The sequence below is a fragment of the Erithacus rubecula genome (genome assembly GCF_903797595.1).
Source record: "Erithacus rubecula genome assembly, chromosome: 13".
NCBI classification, from domain to species: domain Eukaryota; kingdom Metazoa; phylum Chordata; class Aves; order Passeriformes; family Muscicapidae; genus Erithacus; species Erithacus rubecula.
The window spans coordinates 173,483-195,010 of record NC_136665.1 but is presented as its reverse complement, the minus strand read 5'-3'; the positions used below and the strand labels follow the sequence as shown (position 1 = coordinate 195,010).

The 21,528-nt window shown below is 40.0% G+C and overlaps 1 protein-coding gene across 1 annotated transcript in view; it reads right to left on the bottom strand.

The window, feature by feature from the left end:
- Positions 1-21,528, bottom strand: part of FGD3 (FYVE, RhoGEF and PH domain containing 3) — a 94,749-nt gene that overhangs the window by 72,111 nt on the left and 1,110 nt on the right. The window lies entirely within an intron of this gene.

The window sequence follows — 21,528 nt, the reverse complement described above, 5'->3', positions numbered from 1 at the left end:
ACTAAAACACTGGGAAAACATCTCTGGCACTACAGAAAGCTAATCTGTACGTTAGTCACAGCCCAATGCAAACAGAAAGCACAATTCTGCAGTGAAAGAAAAAATGAAGAAGCATGCAGAGATTGACACCACGCAGAGAAGTTAGTATCATAATAGCACTCCATGCAAGAAGCAGTAAAAAGAACAGAGTATTATCCCATATGGATTCAGTTGCAGTGAGCAGTAAGTGTATTTGAAAGAAATAGGGTTTAAATCAAGGTTTAAATCAAAACACGTTTTTCAAAGAATGAAAATCCTCTCCATGGCATGATGAAACAGGGTCATCCCACTGCTGCCATACAAAGTTTAATAGATCAAAGATTTTGTCTTCCACATGTAGAAGAGCCTTGGATTAATTTTCACAAGCCCATTAAAAATTGTTTTTAAAGATACTTGTTAGCACATGGAAAAAGGCAGATGGGCTCGCATAAAGATGTATATGAAAGTAACACTATCTGGAACAGAAACCATATTTCCATAAGGATCTATAATGTAAATATGGGATGTCCAAAACAAGCGCCCATTCCCATCCAAATTCCATAAAAAATACAGCAGTCTTCGACAAAAAAAGATGGAAGATTTCATTGAATTAACATCTGTTTTTCATTACTAAAGGTGACAGAACTCTCCAATAGAATCATAGAATCATTAAGGCTGGAAAAGACCTGGAAGACCATCAAGTCCAAACACCAACCCAGCACCATCATGTTCACCATTATACCATGTCCTCAGGTGCCACAGCAACATTTTTTGAACACTTCCAGAGAGTGTGAGTGTGACTCCACCACTGCCCTGGGCAGCCTGTCCAATGCTCCACTTTCAGTGAAGGAACTTCTCCTCAATAGCCAGGCTAAATCTGCTTTGGTGAGGAAGAGCTCATTTCCTGTTGTCCTGTCCCCTGTTCCCTGGGAGTATATCATGATCCCCCTCCAGCTGCCCCCTTCCTGTCAGGGAGTTGTGGAGAGAGATGAAGTCTCCCCTGACCCTCCTTTTCTCCGGGCTGAACCCCCCCAGCCACTCCTGGTGTTCCAAACCCTCCCACAGCTCTGCTCTTTTTCCTAGAGACACTCCAGACCCTCAAGGTCTTCCTTATCATGAGGGGCCCAAAACTGAACCCAGGATATGACACACAGCCTCACCAGTGCCCAGCACAGGGAAAAATGGGAGACTTCCCCTCCAGGCTTCTTTCGGATTCAATGAAGCATCACCTGCTGGAGCAGGCATAATGCTACACTGCTTTCCTCTACTTAAACATCCAACTGGGCCACCAGAGGTCTTCCTTCTCTTATTTAGTTTCCAAATTAATTCAGAAACATCAAAAATGTTGTTAAGAAAATTTACTCTGCAGAAACTTGCACAGTAACAAAGAGCCTGTGATTATATCAGCAATTTTCACATGGACTATTGCTCTACTTCTGATTCATGAAAAAATCTTTTATATTTAAGGTTTTATTCTACAGCTTTTGTAATTAGACTGCTTTCATGAAAAACAAAGCAAAAGTATTTTTGTTTAGTTTTGACTTTCAATTTATCCTTTGCTGTAAAGACAAAGGTCACAATTTACTCAATTACTCATTTCTCTACCAGACCTAAGAGGTACACATGCTCTCATTTCCTTGCCAGGAGCCAGCTGCAGCCCACTTGCTTGACCTGGCAAATCCATGCATCTCACTCCATAACAAAGGAAAAGCTAAAGCTTTATAGATATTAAAAAAAAAAAAAAAAAAAAAAATTAAAAAAAAAAAATTAAAAAAATCCTACTAATTTCAGCATTGCATTGATCCAAAATCAGTGCCTGTACAAAGATCTGCAAAATCCAAATCAACTCAAGTCAGTAATTTCTAGAGCCCTCATCTTGGATTTTGGAATGTGTTCAATCATAATTAATCAGGATTAATAATAATCTTATTATACAAAAGGTGTTTTTCAAAACTCCCCAAAAATCCCAAAGCTTTTTATGAAGTAACATTTCCATTCACATGAAACAATGTATCAAATTACAGGCATCCAAACACCTCCTAGCTGAGATGTTGCAGGTTTTGCTGAAGCGACCCAGACAGAGAATTACAAATCAAGTGACTCAGTTCTTTGAATTTTGCCAGTTGCTATTTTGGGTGCTGAGCATGGCAATTTGGAGAGCACTGCTCTGTGACCAGAGGCTGGCCTGAGATGCTCTGGCACCAGAACTAGGTCAGCAGCTGCAGAAGGAGGATTTACTTTCATCCTTTGATTTTTCAAACAGTCATGAAACTGCAACCTGGATGAGGAACAAAGTTACAATTCACTTGTCTTGCAGTAACTTGACTGTTCTGTTGCATCAAGGGCTTCTGGTTTGAATGTTGTTCTTTTAAGCACAATCTCTCATATGGGTTTAAACAATTGGCACAAGACAGCCCAAAAAACTCTTTGTTGTATCTTGCTGCCAAGAGGTTTTGATTTGGGCTGGTTATCATTTGTTCCTTCCATACTAATGACATACTTTAGACAAACATCTGGCAATGCACTCTTAGCTCAAAAAAACTGTATTTTCTCAAGGAAACATCCTTCTATGTTGTTAAATGAATATGAAAAATTAGGACCTCTGTACGACAAAGGCGGAAAACTACTGTACTGATTATGAAATAAAGCAAAACTTAGACCTGTAGGACTACAGAAAAAGAAAGTAGGGCACAAGACAAGATACTAAAGGCAGAACAACACTTCCAAGAAATTCTCAAGTCTCCCACTGTGAGAAAATGTGTGTAAACGGAGTCAAACAAACCACCCATGCCCTCAGTTAATGCCAACAGCAGTAAGACAGAGCCACATTAAACCACCCCATGACTGGTGTCCCATTCCACTCTTCCCCAACCTGTAAAACATGATTTTCCACACAAGTAATTTCACGTTCATATTAAGGCAAATATTTTGTTGCCCTTGGAACATTGTAGTCTTCTGCCTGCCTTCAAGAGCTGTTCAGATCTTCTTTAAACCAAAACAAAATAATTTTTATGCATCTTTTGCCTCCTTCAGTAGTACACCCTGAGAATACTCTAGATCTTTCTTTCTTTTTTACTAAAACAAGTTGATTTTAAGAAGGACAATTTCATGGACACTTTAGTAAACCTTGCACAGTGGATAGGATTGCTGGGACTGGTCCTGCAAACACACCACAACACAGCTTTTCCAGAGTCCCACAGGAACTGCATCTGAGGCAGCAATGATCTGCTGTCACTTACTGAGCTTCAACAGATGCTTAAACAGGACTATTGATTATCATCAATAATCTGTCATGCTCACTTAGCATTGCCTCTAATTAGGGATGCATAACAACCCCTTGTTCAATTGCAAATTTCTTTCCAACACAATTTAAAAGCTCCTTTGTCTCAGTTACTGCTCTATGGTTTTGGTCTAATTCTTCTATGGGGTTTTGTGACAAAACTGAAGTGGAACAAAAGAGTTGACCATGAACATTTTAAGAAAAGTTGTGAAAAAAGAGTGAAAGTGAAAAATAAAGGATTTGGGGAACAGATGGTAAGGGAAGATGGAGGACAGCAGAGAACGTGAAAAATGCATACCATGGCCTGTAAACTATTTCATCCCAGCTTGGAGGATTTGTAATTGCTGTCAATATTGTGGTAAAACCTGCAAAGGCACCAGAGATCTACCACACAAATGTATGTCAAAACTACTCACCTTCTGATGAGTTTAACAGGATAAGAAATCACTCTTCTGAGGGTCTTTGCTTCTACCAGTAACCTCTCATTAAACAAGAGTATAGAATCATAGAAGAGGCCTCAAGGCTCATCTCATCCTTGCCATGGGCAGGGACACCTTCCACTATCCCAGGCTGCTCCAAGCCCAATCCAGGCTGGCCTTGAACACTTCAAGGCATGGAGAGTATCATCTGCACACACCCCTCAAATTTTAGAAGTATCATATAAAAACACTTTGGAAATAAGATGTTCTGAATTTTTTTCCTAGGTCAGCATAAGAATATAGAATTTTTCATGGCGAGCCACTCATATTTTCATCCTTAAGCATCAAGTGTCATCTGGTGGATTGACACAGAACTGCACCAAAGAACGTCTCACAAAAACTTTTACTAGGGAGGAAAAAAATAAACAAACTAAACAGAGACAACATTTACCTGTGGAGTCAGATGGAAAGAACAGAAGCCCAAACCTCTGCCAGGTGCAGATATTTAGAAGAGGATCAACCATAACATTCTTATAACACATTCAGGGATTTGGTGAACTTACCTCTCTGAAATTTGGGAAACGCAAATTTTTTATGACTTACTATCTGAAAGCTACTAAAAAGCTGTATGCCTTCAACAAAGACATTGAAAAATCCCAATCAAACATTAATTCAGTTTTTTAATCTAATCTGACATCCATAAGTAACTACCTGAATCTGGAACTGGAGCTTTAAAGAAAAGCTAACACTTTCAGAGAAACAGCAAGCTGTTTTCCCTCATGAAGAAAAAAAAAAATCATAAAAAGAATAAAGAATCAGATTCCTTAATCAAGGCTAACAGGGATGCTGCAAACGTTTAAATAAAAAAATCAAATATTTAACTAGAAATAGAAACTTCCTATTTCTTTCTGTGCCTTTGAAACAAAAATCCTACACTTCTCTCTCAACCAACATTAATCAGCTCTGATACAATGATTTTAAAAAACAGACATCTCTTTTTTATCACTAAAGAGAAGTAAGAGACTGAGCCAAGAAGAAAAAGATAAATTACAAGAAAATCCTACTAATAAAGCTCCTGGAGACAAATAATAATATTTTAAAAACAACAAAACAAACACGAGCAAACAAACCCCCACAAAACAAAAAAGCTAAAAAGAGCCATCGCCAGGATCACGACAAAATTATTTTCTATCTGTTTTAATGCTTCAATTTGAAAAGTAATCCCCCCTCCAATGAACATATTACTTTAAAGACATTGATTTTGAAACATAATTTGTAACCTTGATAAGCAAACAATGGGGCACACACCTCTAGGAAACACTTCAGTTTGTAGGAAGAAGATAAGTGTTGATCAACTTGCAAAGCAGAAAAAAATGCAGCAGCATCTTCCTGGCCCTTCAAACAAATTCATTGTTTATTGTGGAAGATTGTGGTCATGGCTACTGATGGCACTAAAGCAAATTTTAATTGTCTGAAATCACAGCAAAAGCCAACTGCCAGAGAAGGCAGCCCAGCCTCCACAGCATGGCTTTATTTGTCAAGGTCCTGGAATTATTTGGGCTTGATGGCATTTTAAAGAATGTCTCTTTCAACAAGATGTTCCTGCCATGGGCAGAGACATCTCCCACTGTCTCAGGCTGCTCCAAGCCCCATCCAACCTGGCCCTGGGCACTGCCGGGGATGGAGCAGCCACAGCTTCTGTGGGCAACCTGTGCCCAGCGCCTCATCACTCTTATAGCCAAGAATTTCTTCCTAAAATCTAATCTAACCCTGCTCTCTGGCAGTGGGAAGCCATTCCCCCTTGTCCTGTCACTCCAGGCCCTTGTCCAAAGTCCCACTCTAAATCTCTTAGAGACTCTTTAGGCACTGCAAGGGGCTCTAAAGTCTCCCAAGAGCCTTCTCTTCTCTGGGTAAACACCCCAGCTCTCTCAGCCTAGCTCCAGTCACAGCTGATACAATCACAGGACTGCACACTTTTAACTCCACTTATTTATTTCCCATGCTGTATTAATGTGCATAGAGGAATTAAAGCCAAGTCTTAATGAAACCAATCTGGTTTGGCTGGCATGGTTGGAATTGTTTTGCACTGTCCTTAAGGTGTCCTCCTGCTGACCTGTGATCCCTTGCCAGGCTCTGGGCATCTCTTGCTGTCACTGCTACCAAACCAGAAGGAGTGGGATAGAAGTTCTCCTACTACAGTTTTTGGATTTAGTGTCTGAGTTCTGCGTTAGACTGGGTTATTCTGTGTTATGAAGTCAGACTCCATCAACTTCATCATTATCCAAAGCCAATTTGATGAACAAAGGACACCTTACAGACACCAAATTAATCTGCACTCTGACATTTCTTTCCTAACATGGGACCAAGGAGAAGAGTGGCCAAGGCTCAGTTTGAGCCTTGGGTCATGGCCCAACCAAGCTGGCTGTAAAACTTCAGTGAAGGTTTTCCAGGGACTGACAAGGGATGTGTCACCATCCCCATTTTAGTGCTAGTCAGAGAGCCCCTTCAAAGCTATCTCCCACCTCACTTCATATTAGTATGTTTTGGTTTGTAGGCAAGCACAGTCTCAGAGCATATGACTTGCTCTCTCTCAAGAGGAGAAGCATTCAGTGAGTGTGTCAAGCACAACAGCAGCTGACAGGCATGTGGTCTTTCAGGACCTACAATGAGCTGATCTAATATAAAAATCCTTCATACTAACACCCAGGGTACATGATGATTCTCACCACCACCTTCCTTCCAAAGATCCAATTCCATAGATTGCAGTAACTACTGAGGTAGACATAGCAAATACAAGGTATTCTTCCTTTCTTTGATATATTTAACCCCAAAGTAAACATCTTACCTAAGCAAAATCTACCACTATTTACTAAAAATATTCTAAATATATTCTAAGCTGAACAATGTCAACTATAACTTCTTCCCACTCCTGAATCAGAAATAGAAATACTACAAGAATTGTTTATACTCCTCCCTTACAAGCCAAATCCAGTCTTCCACCAAACCTGACACAAGAGAAAAGGCAACAAAGTCCAGTCTATCCAGGAGAAAGTGAGAGCAGACTTCTCAGCAGGGATTTCTAACAGGCAGCACCCACTGAGAAAAGGTTTGTAAGAGACTGTTAATATCTGCATCTTAAGTCAGTTACCACTAATAAATACCAATGCTACAGATGGAGAGCAGATCCATCCAGCTGCAAGGGAGACCATGTATATGTGCACTCTGATCAAGCTGAAACCTTAAACGTTATCCAAACCACCACCAGCTTTTCATGCAAAGTGTTGTCTTGTTGGTAAACACACTAGCCTAGATTCAGCCCAAGCTTTTGGGCAGCCTTAAAGCTGGTTTTCCAGACAGCTCAAAGAACCTAATCCTCTTTTTTATAGACTCCAAGTCCTAAAGTAACCAAGATGAAGTATAGAAGACACAAAAAGCTTCAGGAGGTCAGAGGAAACAAAGCCAATCTTCTTGGCTTTCTCACCTGCTGTCAGAGATGCAGCTGAGCTGACAAAGACCAAGAAGCATTACCTCAAAGCTCATTTCAGATGTAGCTGATTCAGTCAAAGTGTAAGCACTGTATACTAACATCAAAAAGGTCAGTTGTTTCAATTATACGGTGTAAGTCAGGTATTTAAAACAGGACAAGTTTCTGATTCTCTTGATTAAAAACAGTCAAGCAAACAAGTGTAAAATATGGTCTGCCTAACTAGAGAAAGCTAGAACATTACAGCAGCACCTTACCTCACGGTAACCTACTAGTTCCATGCCCAGTTGTTTTAGGTAAAATCTAAAAATACTCTAGATAGCTAAAGAAGCTAATACAGTTATTAAAATTTTTAAAAACTAAATCAGATACTACAATATACCATGCATTTACCCCTGGTACTCCAAGGTAAAGATACGATCTTGCTATTAGACTTATAAGAATAAAAAGTCCCAAACTCTTCATGTACAATAAGAGGAGCCCTCCTCCACAAACTGCAGGGCAGCAACAGTGTCAAAACTGTGTTACAACTCAAGGCACCAGAATGTCTTACCACAGTGCCAAAAGCCACTTCAGTGAGGAGTACTCATGTCCCATTAGGGATTGCAAACTTTGTGTTTAGGAGCATTAAAAGAAGCTGAGAGATTGTGTTGGGCAGATGAGGCCAGAAAATTTGTATTCTATCACCATCTGTTAAAACCAGGTGGGACAATTATTTCCTTATCTTCGTGGCACATACTGTCTGCTAAGGGGCCATCTTTAAGACAAGATGGGTCAATCATTTTTATCTTTTCCACAGCCCATCCTCCCTCCAGGAAGGTATCACCTGCTGCTAGGCCACTCAGTCCCACTGTATGACTGATGAAATTACATCATCCCATTGGGAGATGCTCCAGCCAGGAGGAGGAGCCAAACCTTTCCTACCTAGATAAAAACTGAGATTTTTGACAAGTTACTTTCTTGCCACTGGATTCCAGAGGAAAAGCCGGACCTTTCCACATCATCTCTGGACCTTCAGAGGAAAACTGCACCTTCTACAGGAGCACTGCTCCAACTGAACCTCATCTGCCACTGCAAGGGGACTGTAGCCACCATTTAATGGGACTGCTACCAACACCCTGACTGACAGGGTGTCAGGTTGTATTCTGACTCTGTTTTTGGGGTTGTTCTTTGTAATACTGTATTTCTATTTTAATTTTCCTAGTAAAGAACAGCAATTCCTAATTTCCATATCTTTGCCTTAATTTCAAAATTATAATAATTTGGAGGGAGGGGGTTTACATTCTCCATTTCAAAGAGAAGCTTCTGCCTTTATTGGCAGATACCTGTTCTTCAAGCCAGGAGAGAGATTTACAAGAATTAGCAGGACCACATCTTGGGTTTCCGACAACACCCACTTTTTCCAGTGAAGGAGATCTGTGGTCTTCTGAGGAGTGAATCAAATGCCAATTTATCCAGTACAAAAAAAAAGTAACTCCACCACAACACCAGCTCCTAACTAAAGGAATATTTTCCTGACATACACCTTAGAGATCCCATAAACATTCATCTTTCTAATTTTGCCTTTGGTGTTAGTGCCAAGACTACTGGCTGCCAGCACAGTAGCAACTCAAGGGGGAAAGGGGGCAGGGGAGCCTTACTGACAATATTAGGAATTTCCTGTAACAGCAGGAGAGCACTCACTGATGAACAGGTCAGAAATGCAGAAATTTACTTTCTTCTTTTAGACCTGATCAGCCATTATAAGATGCCAATACATCCTCTGTTACCACTGACTGCATGCAGGACCCCCAGAACTGCTGTAGAGCCAACAGTTTAGACTATTACCCAATGAACAAGATCATTGCAAAACTCCTTTCTTTGGTAGAACCCAAATTTCCCTACTTTTCAGCATCCCTTTTTTTCCCCTGCCCTCATGTAATCACCTGAGCCACTGATCACTAAAAATCTTATATTTACTTCAAGAATGACAGATATTTTTATTTGACCGCTGCAATTTTTCCTAATCTCCCAAACTGAAAGAAATCTAGTCTTTCCAGACAGACCCATGTACCTCACAAGCTGAAGCACGAAAGGAACTTATTCAATCAATTTCTACTGTAACAAGCACATCCCCTCTGACAAAGAGGAAAATAAAGGGGGGAAAAAAAGATTTTGTTCCTACTTTTATTTTCCCATTGGAACGGAGGGATGTAACAGGCAGTAAACATTTTTTTTTCTGTCATTTCCTGCTCTTAGGGACCAAAGTCTTTCATGCCATATAAACAATAAAACCCATATGAAGCCTGTAAATAGGCAGTGGAAGAGATAATAGAAAAACTATTTAGAATAGCCTGGGCTTTTTCCTAATGATACTGACATGCTGAAGACAAACTTCAGTTGTTAAGCACCCCAGATCTTAAACTAAAATTACTTTACAATCTGTGTCCTCAAAGGCTTTTAAAGATAATCTAGGGAGATTGAACATGGAGAACACTCATAACATGACTTGTAGGGAGCTCTACATTTGGTCCAGATCTCTGAGCGTACTTGGGACCTAAATCTTGGGAAAATAAATATCCATTTTCTTAAAAAGCTGAATCTAACCACAAGTGAATATACTGAACCCTCATGAACTTAGAAGAGTATTTTTCTCCCCTAACAAGACACTGGTCAGTATTTTTCCACTGCTGTACTGTGGGTCTGCTTAGCATTGCAGGCTGACTACAGCACTGAAAACTCAAGTATCAGTGCTTGTTTCTGAAGTGCCATCCCAAAAAAATCATGTGTCCTGGTTCCAGCCATGACGGGGTTAATTTTTACTGTAGAACTCAAGTTATTCCATACCACTTCATGTCATTTTCCAGGATGGGGAGAGGGGTCCCTTGCAGGCGGCACAGCATGGCGTGGTCAGGTATTTCTGTGTGTGGTCAGGAGTTCTGTGTGGTGATGAGCACGTGAATTGTTGGCCTCTCTCATGCTCATTCTGTACTACTGTTGTTGCCCTTAATGTTAATTTTCTTACCTCACTGCTGTTTTCAGTAAATTTATCTTCTCTCAACTCATCCAAGGATTCAATAACATATAATGCAAACTAAGGCTGAACTTGTACTGACAATGATCTACTGTTTGCCTCCACTGGGATGATGCTATTCCAGCAGGTATGCAACACATGATGTTAGTTTTGAAGGTCCTCTTAAAAGCCAAACACACACAAAAAAACCCAAACCAAAAGAAAACAAACAAAATAAAAACCTGGAACAAAAAAAAAAGAAAACAAAACCAAGCACAGCATCCCTCCTCCCATAAAAAACCTCTACAAATCCCCCGATAAAAACAAGAAAAACACCCCCAAAGGAGTACCTGTAACAAAGATTTCAGTATCTTCCTAAGCAGAAGATTCTTAGCCATGGTGGCCAGATCTCAGCTGAGTTTACATGGACAGCCCCAAAAAGGCAGGAGCTGACTACCTGCAAATTGTTTTGGCAGCAGAGAGCTTAAAGAGTGCTCCAAATTTGGAGACTAGCACAGGGAAACTAATCAAATCTAAATACAAATAGCTCTTTTTTACATAGTCAGTATGACAGAAGCTGAAGTAAGGAAGAAACTGGAGGTGTCTGCATTAACTTTCTGGAAAAGTTAGTTCACTGGAAATGTATTCATTTGATGTATTCATTCATATGATGGAGTGTGGATCTGTCAGCTTGGTCTAACATTTAGGAGACAATTCTCAGCACTGAAAATCAGACTGGAAATAAGGAAGTCATACTCTTGATTTCTTTCAAAAAGCAACTTGTTAAAACAAAAAATCCTAACACTACAAGACAAAATCCAAGCCAAAAAACACATTAGACTTAATATCAGTAATCAACAAAAACAGAAAATCCATTTAATTCAGTTTTAGCCCTTGTATTCAGACTACACAGAGAACTGATTTAATGGGTGAGATTGACAGAGAGCAGCAACACTGACCTATTAAGGTCAGCTCCAAGTAAGAGACCAAAGATGTCAATATCTTTAATGAATATGCTACAAATTTCAGCCAGACAAAAGAACCAAACACTGTCACTATCTAGCCTCTACAAACATTTATTTCTAAGCTATCTATAAACTGCTGTAGAAATCCACGGCTGAGCTGAACTTCAAACCCGGCATAAATCAGCCTCTACCATGACTGCCACTAAGTAAACATAAAAATAACAGGGTCGAAAAAATACAGACTTCCAGTTTTTGAGGGCTTTTTGTTTAAACAAACTAGTTCAAATCCTGCAATTGTGACATCCAGCTCTTAAAAATGCATTTAATGTATTCCAAAAGGAAGAGGAAAAAAAAAATGGACACTACAGCTTAATCAAGTTTACCAGCAAGTTGAAATGAAGACTCCACGCCACATATTGAATAGGCTAGCTGGGTGCAAGGAGAGGGGACAAATTCAGAGTCAGCTAAAAAGGCAGCAACACATTTTCATCACTGAAAACCAAACTTACTACAAGTCAGAGCTAAAACACAGAAGTGCAACAATCTACACCCAGTTTCTGCCTATTCATAGAATCACACATGATTTGCATTGGAAGTGACCTTAATGACCACTACATTCCAATCCCCCTATCATGGGCAGAGGCACTTTCCACTAGACCAGATTGCTAACAAAGAAAAGACAAACCTATTTGATAAATGTGGTCCTTATGAAGAAAAATCTTGTTAATTATAGTTCTTTTATTCTGGACATTAATTATACATTCATTCAGTAGACACATTTATACAAGTATGATATATTACGCAGCTGTAGCATCACCTAAAAATACACATAGTTAAGAAACATAACTTTAAGCAGAACTCTCATTATAAATCCAACAGTAACTTGAACATTACCACCATATTTCCAGTTCAGACCCCTTTTGGATAAGTGTTTTTCCAACAGATTTCCTTTCTCTGGGAAACTCTGTGCATGCAATCTGGCTGATCAGCTCTAGTCCTGTACTGGTATTAGAAGACATTCAAGAAGCAATACCAGGCAAAGCACTGCCTACTCTGTTTAGATGAGGCCTTATCTTGCTCTAGCGTGTGTTAATCCCTGAAAGTGTGACTTCCTTCCAATATATTTATCTGACAGCAGAATCATCAGGGGGAAAACAATAAAATTTCTTTGGGTCATGTCTTTTAACACCAAAGTTGCTGAAAAGATACTCTGCTTCTAAGCGAAATAAAGGAGTGTAATCATCCCTACACCAGGCTGAAAAATAAGGATTTGGATTTGAAGGTCTGCCACAAGCCTTCTCAGCAAGGGCACACCACTGCAACCCCCAGCATTAACTTAAAAAAATCCTTAATGCACAGTCTAATTTTCAAGTGTTAAAAAAATAAACAAAATCAAAATGGAAGTTACAGAATCACATTTGAACTACCCCCCCTTCTATAACTGTGCTCCCTTTGAAAACTCTTAGTAATATTTTAAAAAGAAAAACAATTTTATTTCATAATAAAGTATTTCAAGGCCTTTACTGCAAATTATGATTCTGCAGTATTTTTAGAAACTAAGGCACATGTTATTTAAACATCAAAAAGCAAAAATGCATTTCAAAAGATGGATCAATATACTGATTTACTAATCAAATGGATATTAGATTAAGTCTCATTTTCACTGCTACCCAGTGAAATAAAAAAATCAGCTTTTAGTGCCAGGCACCTCCTCAGTAGGTGCCTATGGGATGCATGGTACTAAGAAATTACAATGAAGACAGATTTTGTTATTAATCATATCATCACCTAGAATTTTGCAAGCTAAACCAAGAGATTACATGCTCAAAAGTCTCATTTAATATGTAAGATTACCTCTTCCATCACAAGATGGAGGAACATAAATTCAGTTGCGTGTGGGGATTAAACTAAATTAAAATCAGAGGAATGGCAGCACAGAGTTATCATAACTTCATAAACAATCTAGGAAAACCTCAATGTTTTAGATAAAAAACCTAAAAGTTTTAGAGGGCTGAAAGTAACGCACAATAATGCAAAAATGGTCTCTAGAAGGATCTGAAGATCTAGGTTAAGTTCAGCTCAAACTGTAGTAACTCAGGGTTTATTAATTTTTATTAGTCAGCCAAGCAGATCTCACAGCAGAAACATCTTGGGTAAGATGTCATCAGGAATATCCTGGAGCTTCCACAGAAATGGAATATGTCAGAGGGAAGAGACCAAGAACAGTTGGAAATCAGAAGAGAGAAAAGGAAAAAAAAAAAAAAAAAAAGGCGGTAGCTGAGCCACATCAGTAGTACTCAAGGACTCCTCTGACACTGTGAAGTGGGACAAACAGATGACCAGGACTCAACAGGAGTTTGATGTTCACCCAATAAAGCTGATGGAACAGATTAGAAAACAGGAGACAGGATAATCTAATGCATTTAGCAGCTTTGGAACATACTCTTAGCATGCAATACCTTTGTGGTTGGGAGACCAAAGCAATACAGGTGCAAAAGCAGATATAGGAGAATCAAACAGCCAAATTTAAAACCTGTATTCTCAAGGTTTAAGATTTTTATGAGCATTTCACCAAGCCTCTCCCAAATTACAGCCACCACCTATGATTTCTGAATTTCTGACCATCCATTGAAGAGACAGGAAACCACCACCCTATAGAGGTTCTGCTGTCAAAAATCATTCAGCAAGATCCTGCTCAATTTCCATGGTGAAACCTAATCCAACCAAGAGGGAGGAGAGAAAAGGGAGCAATAAAACAGTGCACACTGTGCAGTTGGATGCAACTCACCTGCGGGTTCCTTACAGCTTTGTATTGGTCAGCTCAAACCCAAAATGCAACACTCTGCACAGAGGAGTGGGGTGGAACATCCACCCTCATAATATAGTGTCATGATACAACATTTTAACACTTCAAACATACAAGTAAAACAGTGGCACAACTCTGTATACAGTTTCTGAACTAGAAATTCTGTTACCAGCCATAAGAAAATTTCAATTTCCATGGAGGTCATGAATTCTGTGAGACAATGAACCCTCCAGCTTTAAGACACAATGGAATTTTTAAACAATTGAGTGTAGAGGGAAGAAAAGAAATAATACAACTACCTCTTCCTACCAGCTATTCCATAACCATTTGCTACAAAGGTTTTCAGTCTGTGGCCAGAATCCTGAAGTAAACAGACAATTAATACAGCAGCTCTCCTATCCTCAAAATTTGCTTCACGAGTTTCTGTGTCCTAAGAAGAGGATTAGCAGTTTTGAAATTAACTTTTTGGGCTTGCATGGTCTGGGAAATACCAACAAAACACCAGACTATCCTCTCAAGTGAGTAAGAAAAGCATCTGTTCTACATTCCAAGTGAAGTAACCTTTTTGACTGTACAACCATCAAGATCAAACAGCCATAACTCAAACCAAACACCCAGTTCCAACTCCATGCAGTAAAGATGAGACAGAATTTAAAAAAAAAATTATTATTATTTTACTATTTTGAGGAAATCTTACTCTTCCCTAGCAGTGAACACTTGCACTTCTACCAGCAAATTAGGAATGGCAAAGCAAGGCAGGTATTCGCATAAGATGAAAAAAAAAAAAAAAAGAAATGCATTTCTTAACGGCAAAATAGTTAGAGGGGGACATCTCCCTCTATTGTTGATATTTGGCTCTGCATTTCTACAGCCAAGAAATAGGCTGTGAGAATTTCAATAGCAATTAGTAAAACAGATCCGGGAGAGCTCAGCAGGCAGCACTATTTGTTCCTCCATGGGAAACTTCACTCTGCATGAATTACTCCCAGAGCCAGTGAGAGCGATTCAGAGAGGTGGAACACCTGGCTCCAACAGGAAATTGGAACGGCTGAGGTTTTCCTCCAGGCAAAATCCATCTACCCCCAGATGGGGGCCTTGCAGATACTCAACAAACAAAATAAAAACGGGAAAAAAATTTAAATAGAAAAACCATATATCTACTTCATGTAGTTCAGTTCTCTCACTGTCTCAGTTTACAGAATTTTTCCCATTATCATGCTAACAGGGCCTGCCAGGTTACACCCATGCTCTTTTGACGACTCTAGACAAAAGAGAAAGTGGGGGCTGGTTTCGGGGGGGCGGACTGCTCACTCATCCGGCGAGGTCGGAGGAAGAGGACGCCCCGTCTCCAGCCCACGCGGTGAGAACGCAGGGGAACCAGGCACTCTACACCGTCGGACAGCCGTGCATCTGCTCCTCTCCAGCCTCCCAGCCCTGAGGACACAGCTGACCACCAGGACTCAAACGGTGAGCGAGGAGCTGCCCCTCCAGCCCGCTCCCACCCGAGACACAGCGCGGCCGCTGCCGCCCCCGCCCCTCCCGCCGGCCACCTCCGCAGCTGTGCGGGCCCTGCCACGTCTGTCACCACCGGGAACAGACACAGGCAGAGTCTGTCTGTGGCTAAAGAAAGGACTGGAACTGAGTTATTTGCTCTGTTTTGTTGGTAATTTTTCATACCTGCTGTTGTTTCCGTTTGTATGGTTAGATATATGAGTAAAGAGCTATTACTCCTACCCCCTTATCTCTGCCTTAGAGTTCTTGATTCAAACAATTATAACACTTGGGAGGGATAGGAATTAAAACCTCTATTTCAAAGAGGAGCTTCTGCCTTTATTGGCAGACACCTGTCCTTCAAACCAGGACACTTCAAGACAAACCCCTAAGTGCTCCAGGATGCAGCTGTACACTATTACAGCCTGGGGCCTGGGCCTTAATCATTGTCAGCTTTTGTAGGTTCAGCCACAGCTCCAGTACAACTATGTCAACCAACATCACACTTTTACCTATGGGGGAACAATCCCCTTTCCCATCCAATTTAGGAGGGAACACAATGCCCGGCTTGTACTGGGTTATTGCGTTCAGCTATGCCATGCTGGTGTGCACATCCGTGCTCTCCTGGCAGCTCACTGGCAGCAGCATGCAGCTGTAGTGGTTGATCCAAGGGCCAGAACACTACCCAATCCCTGGGGCTCCAAGCACATCTCTAAAGATGTGGCCAAGGTGAGCTTGTGTGAGGATGATCTGTCCTCGACTGAGAGCCTCCATGAGGCACCTTGCATATTTCTCCTCCAAAGGGTGTGAGAACCGAGTACACATTCATCCCTTGTCTTTTGCAGAAACACTACAGCCAACACAGGGCATGGTGCTGGATTGTGGCAGCAAAATCTAGGAAAAGAACCAAACCCATGGGAAGCTGAGATCTTGTGTATTTCCATTCACTGGTCTGCAGAAAGATCACTCCTTCCTTTACCAGGTTTATTCAGCTCTCTGTTGGTGTTATCTTGGAGAACTTTTCCCTTACTTCTGCAGTGCCCACAGGTTAATCTCCCAGAGCATTTTGTACAAGTTTCCTCTTCTGCAAATTTCAGATTACTTACTAATTTTGACTTTAAAACCATCTTTCTTCAAAATGTCTTCCTACACCCCTACCAGTTTTTTTTGCACTTAGCTGTGGGTGAAATTCAAATCACAAGGTTCCATCAGACATATAGAGCCAGTGGCAGAAAACACAGTATTTCTGTAGCTCTCATTCTGGAAGTGACAACCAAATTACACTTAGCAGGTGATTAATATCAAACATGGTAAACTCATGTTTGGAGGCTTCTTTGGTCTTTCTTTCACAGCTCTATACCCCAATGTTTGATACATTAACTTTCACCCTGTTCCAGCCTCAAGGCTCAAAATGATTACTGAAGTAGCAAGAATCTCATGAACGTAAATATTTGCTCAGGGTTAAGTTACCAAGAGAGAATTTCTGCTCAGAGCCTGCAAGCCCAGAAAGAAAGAATAAAAAGAGGCCAAGGGTTTAAGAAAATTAGAGCCCAGTGTTAAATTCCTTCATTACAATCAGATACCTGCCTGTTTTTCAGAGGTAGAAGATACTGCCTGCTTTTCAGAAGTATAAAACAAAGAGGAGAAACCTCTGACATCCAAGTGATATTTAAATGTCACTCTGTCTTTCAAAAAATACTGTCACTACTGGGTTCTTCGGATTTTTAGAAATTACATTCTTTAATATCAAGACTGGTATGCTCCAAAAATCTCCATCCAGATTGCCACGATGCCATGTACAGATGTGTTAGCTGCTTGCACACACTGTCTCCAAATGTTCCATCCCAAGGATAGAGGTTGGGCTTCCAATAACAGGCTAACCAGGCATCAACTGACATCTAACCAGTGTAAATTCTGGACTCAGTGTTTTAGCTATTCACATTAATTAACCAGCTCAGTGAGTATCAGAAATTAACCGTATAGGTACCACACTTTAGGAGTGATTCTGTATACTTCAGTGGAGATTATTCAAAATGCTTGAAGAGAGCAAAATGGCAAATACCATGTGCAATTGATTTATTCAATAGTCCAGCATAAAAATGCTCTCTTCTTGAATATTTATTAAATAAAAGAATTTCTATGAAGCAGCATAAAGTTAGATGAATAAAGAAGAAATAAAGAACAAGAACAATCTTTCAAAAGGGGACATTTCAGGAATTTAAAATGCAATTACAGTAAAGCCATTGCTCATGGCCATGCTGAAATGCATGAGGACCTACAACATTTCAGAGCTCATCACCTCTCACAGCAATGGCCAGTGGTCTGCTCTGTCCCTGTTAGGACCTTGAAGTTTCTGTCATCCCCAAGGATGCATTTTTCCTATAGCTAACAACAGACATGAAGACTATTAATTCTACATACTCTATTCACTGCTCAATGACTGCTTCTGACCTAACCTCAAGAGTGCCCACTGAACAGGTATACTTCCAGCACATTTAAACTCCAGAGGCCTATGAAATTTTAAAATTTAGAAATGGTTATTCTTGCCTTTAGTAACTATGAGCTCTCTAGAAAGACACTGGCATTTACAACACCAAAGTTGGTAACACTTGACATATTCCTTCAAGACACAAAAGATACTGCAAAGTCTGGAATGCATGTCTACTTATAATAACCCTTGCTTTTAGGAGCTGGCTGGAAATGGGAGGAGGGAGAGTAGAGGGAGGGGAAAAAAAGTTGCTCTGGAAGCACTTTCCAGTGTACCTCACTATTGTTTCACCAACAAAGGCATCTCAAATTTCACCACTCATAACCTCCAAACCAGTCAAGGTTCTGTGCTGTGACTTGACTGCCTCCCAAATGCTCCAGAGAATGCCACACTGAGCTGTAGACATCTGTTTTCAATTTCACATGGATTTTCACTGTGGAGGTCTGGGGTCCTGTTCTCAGGGGTGCCTGGATCAGTTCTCAATGGGGTGTTCAAAGGAGTCAGCAGAGGACAAACAAAATGAGAGCCCTGAGAGCTGTTGATGGGCACGCAGTGCAGCTTGAGAGCTGTCACATCATGGAAAGGAGTTCAATGATACTCCCTTTTATTTTCCTCTCCTCTCACTCATGTCCAAGTCCTTCTTAGATCAACCTATGTCATGTACTCTGTTCCCACATCTGAGAAATATATGAAATCATGTTGTTTTTTTTTTTACTCAAAAGAAACTTGCAGCTAGTTCAGAGATTTTGGAAGAAGAGACATATTTTCTAAAGAGCATCAATGTTCATCATTATGTAAGAATCGCAAGTCATTGCCAGTGAAAAGTCATTCAGTTCTCTCAAGTGAAACATCAAATTTCACATTAAAACTTGATAACGTCAATACAAAAGGATAACAAAGTAGTTATTATTGCCTTTTATCTGTCACTGTTCACTCAAACAAGTTAACATCTGCACAATCAATGGCTCAAAAGCCTAACACAATATCTGCATCCAGGGTGCTAGAAATATCATTACTTAGGTTTTATCAGTCACCTCTTTTAGCTCCAAATTGAGTTTTCAGTAAATAAAAAAATTAAATTTAAAAATTAAAATGTAAATTTTGACAAAACAGCTTGAAGAAGAAAATTAATGTTACTCAAAAGAATTTCACAATTTTGTAGCTTTAGTAGAAACCAGTGCACAGTCAGAGGAATTAAAGCATTAATCACATCATTGCTGCATGTACATTCCCTGCCCTTTCAATTCTCATACAGACCGTTGGGTCACACTCACTGACCAAAGCAGGACCATTATTGATCTCCAATAATCTTACCAAGATTCAAAAAAAAAAAAAAAAAAAGGAGCAGACAATCTGGAAAATACCCCATGTATCCATAACTATTGAGCTTGGTAGGCAAGAACAGACATGCTTCTGACAGGAACATTCAGTGTTCTTTGAGCTTACAGACACATGGAAAGACAAAGTTGTTCTCAAAACCTCCTGCAGAAGTTAGATGTACATTTTTCATTGAAAACCAATAGGAAATGGTTGGACTTTAGGTCATATTTCAGTGGGTAGCATTGCCCACATCACTCCATCTCACAGCTTTTGTGAGAACAAAGCTCTGTTGAAGCCAAACGCATTGAACCTGATCAGGGAACTCAGTATAAAACCACTGGAATACTTTGGAAAATCCAGCCACAAAAACTGCTTTGAAAACACTGCAGTGCAAACAATACATGAGTGAAAAATCATCACCTGGGATTCTGACTTCCCAAATCTGTTACTCCTGGTGTCACAAGGTTTCAACATTCCACTTCCATCACTACTGACCTAAGGCAGTCTTCATCATTCTGGATTACACTACAGAAGCTCATCCCACACAAAAGGCCATGAGAAACATTATCCCTATGCTTTTCATCACCACTACTGTTTTTATTGTTTTGAATATAATATTCTCTCTTGTACCTCTGAGAGGTTCCAAGACCAAATACACTCTGCAGTCCCAACCTTGTTCTACATTATCACCCCAGCCAACGTCGGGAGTTAAGGAGAGACCCAGAAGAATTGTGTTGGGCAGTACTTCTGTAGCATTAGTACACTACACTGGATTTCCTTAAGGAAAGGGCAACCTAGTATCGACCTCATCCTTCTTCCCTGCCTCCATGGAAGATACCTGACAGGCCTTAGATGTGCACACTTGGCAAGAGACAAAGATCTTCCAGAAAGAGAAAGCCCCGGCTTCACTTTAAGCAAGAGTTTTAGACATACATTAAAATGCAAGAAGCTGCACCAAATAAGAGTGGACAACAGCAATTCCAGCCCCATTTAAGAATTATTCCAGCCAGGAGTATGCAAGCAGAGCACAGCAGAGCCACAAGAACAAGCAAGATCTACAGATTTCCTAAGAGAGCAGGAGGCTGCAAACATGGGCATTTCAACTACTGCAAGCTCCCAGCCATGTGGGACAACCAGCCTATAAAAATTCATGTATTGAAGATTGGTACTCAAGGACTTGCCAGAAGTCAAACTGCCTGAATATCTCCCAATCCAGGGCAGGTGGGGAACGTCAGCAGCTCTGCAACTCAATATAATCTTTCTCATGTTGATCCAGCTTTTACCTATCCAAGAAGCAGGGCAGAAAACTTACACTTTTTAAAAATAAGAATTTATTTCTTTAAAAATAAGGAATTGCTTCAAACTCGGTCTCATTTTTATCATTTTTCTTTAGCGTCATTTAGGTAAGAACACATACAATGTGAAGAACTGGGTCACAAGTGAGCTAAATCAGGAACAACCCAGCTTGCTTATTTCAAGGGATATTATAAACACAGCTCTGCTAGATGGAGTATGAACTCTAAAACATCTTCCTAGTATTGTGAAAAACAGCTTTCTATGAAAGATAAACTTTTAAAGAATGCAAGAATACTTATATTAATGTACTGTTTGCCATACATAACCCCTTCCATTCTGCATGCTTCTTAACAAAACCAGTTTTGGTCATTAACAATTGCCAGTAGTCTCTCCCATTCCTTGGTGCCACTGCGTATCAAGGATTGCAAGATTCTTTTATGTTGCAGAGCTATTTTCCTTTGTGTTAAAATTCCCTAAAGCTTGCAATGGAGCTAAGGTAGAGTATATCCCTTTAACATAGCTAAACCACTCAATATTTGGAATGGAAAATGTGATATAGGTACTGAGGTTCAGAAAACAGTTACGATGCACGTGGCCAGTTTTCTAAACGTGAATCTCATAAGGGGGTTTAGGGCTTCCCCCCCCCCCCCCCGTTTTTTTTTTTGTTTTTCCTCTCCCCATGAGAATTTTGGTTTTGCAGAGACAGACAGCTAAACACAACAGACCATTAGGGTTAAGAGATTTCCGATTTGCACCTAGAAATCGTTTATGTTTTGAGCACTAACAGTTCCAAAAGGTATTTAAAAAGGAGGGAAAAAACCTCAGCATTTCATAAGTACTTAAATATGTATTGGTAGGAAATAAATTTAATCTAATACAGTAAATAGCAGTTATACTGAAATGAATGTTTAACATAACTGATTTTGTGTAGTTTTTGGACAACTAAAAACATATTTACACAACTCAGTG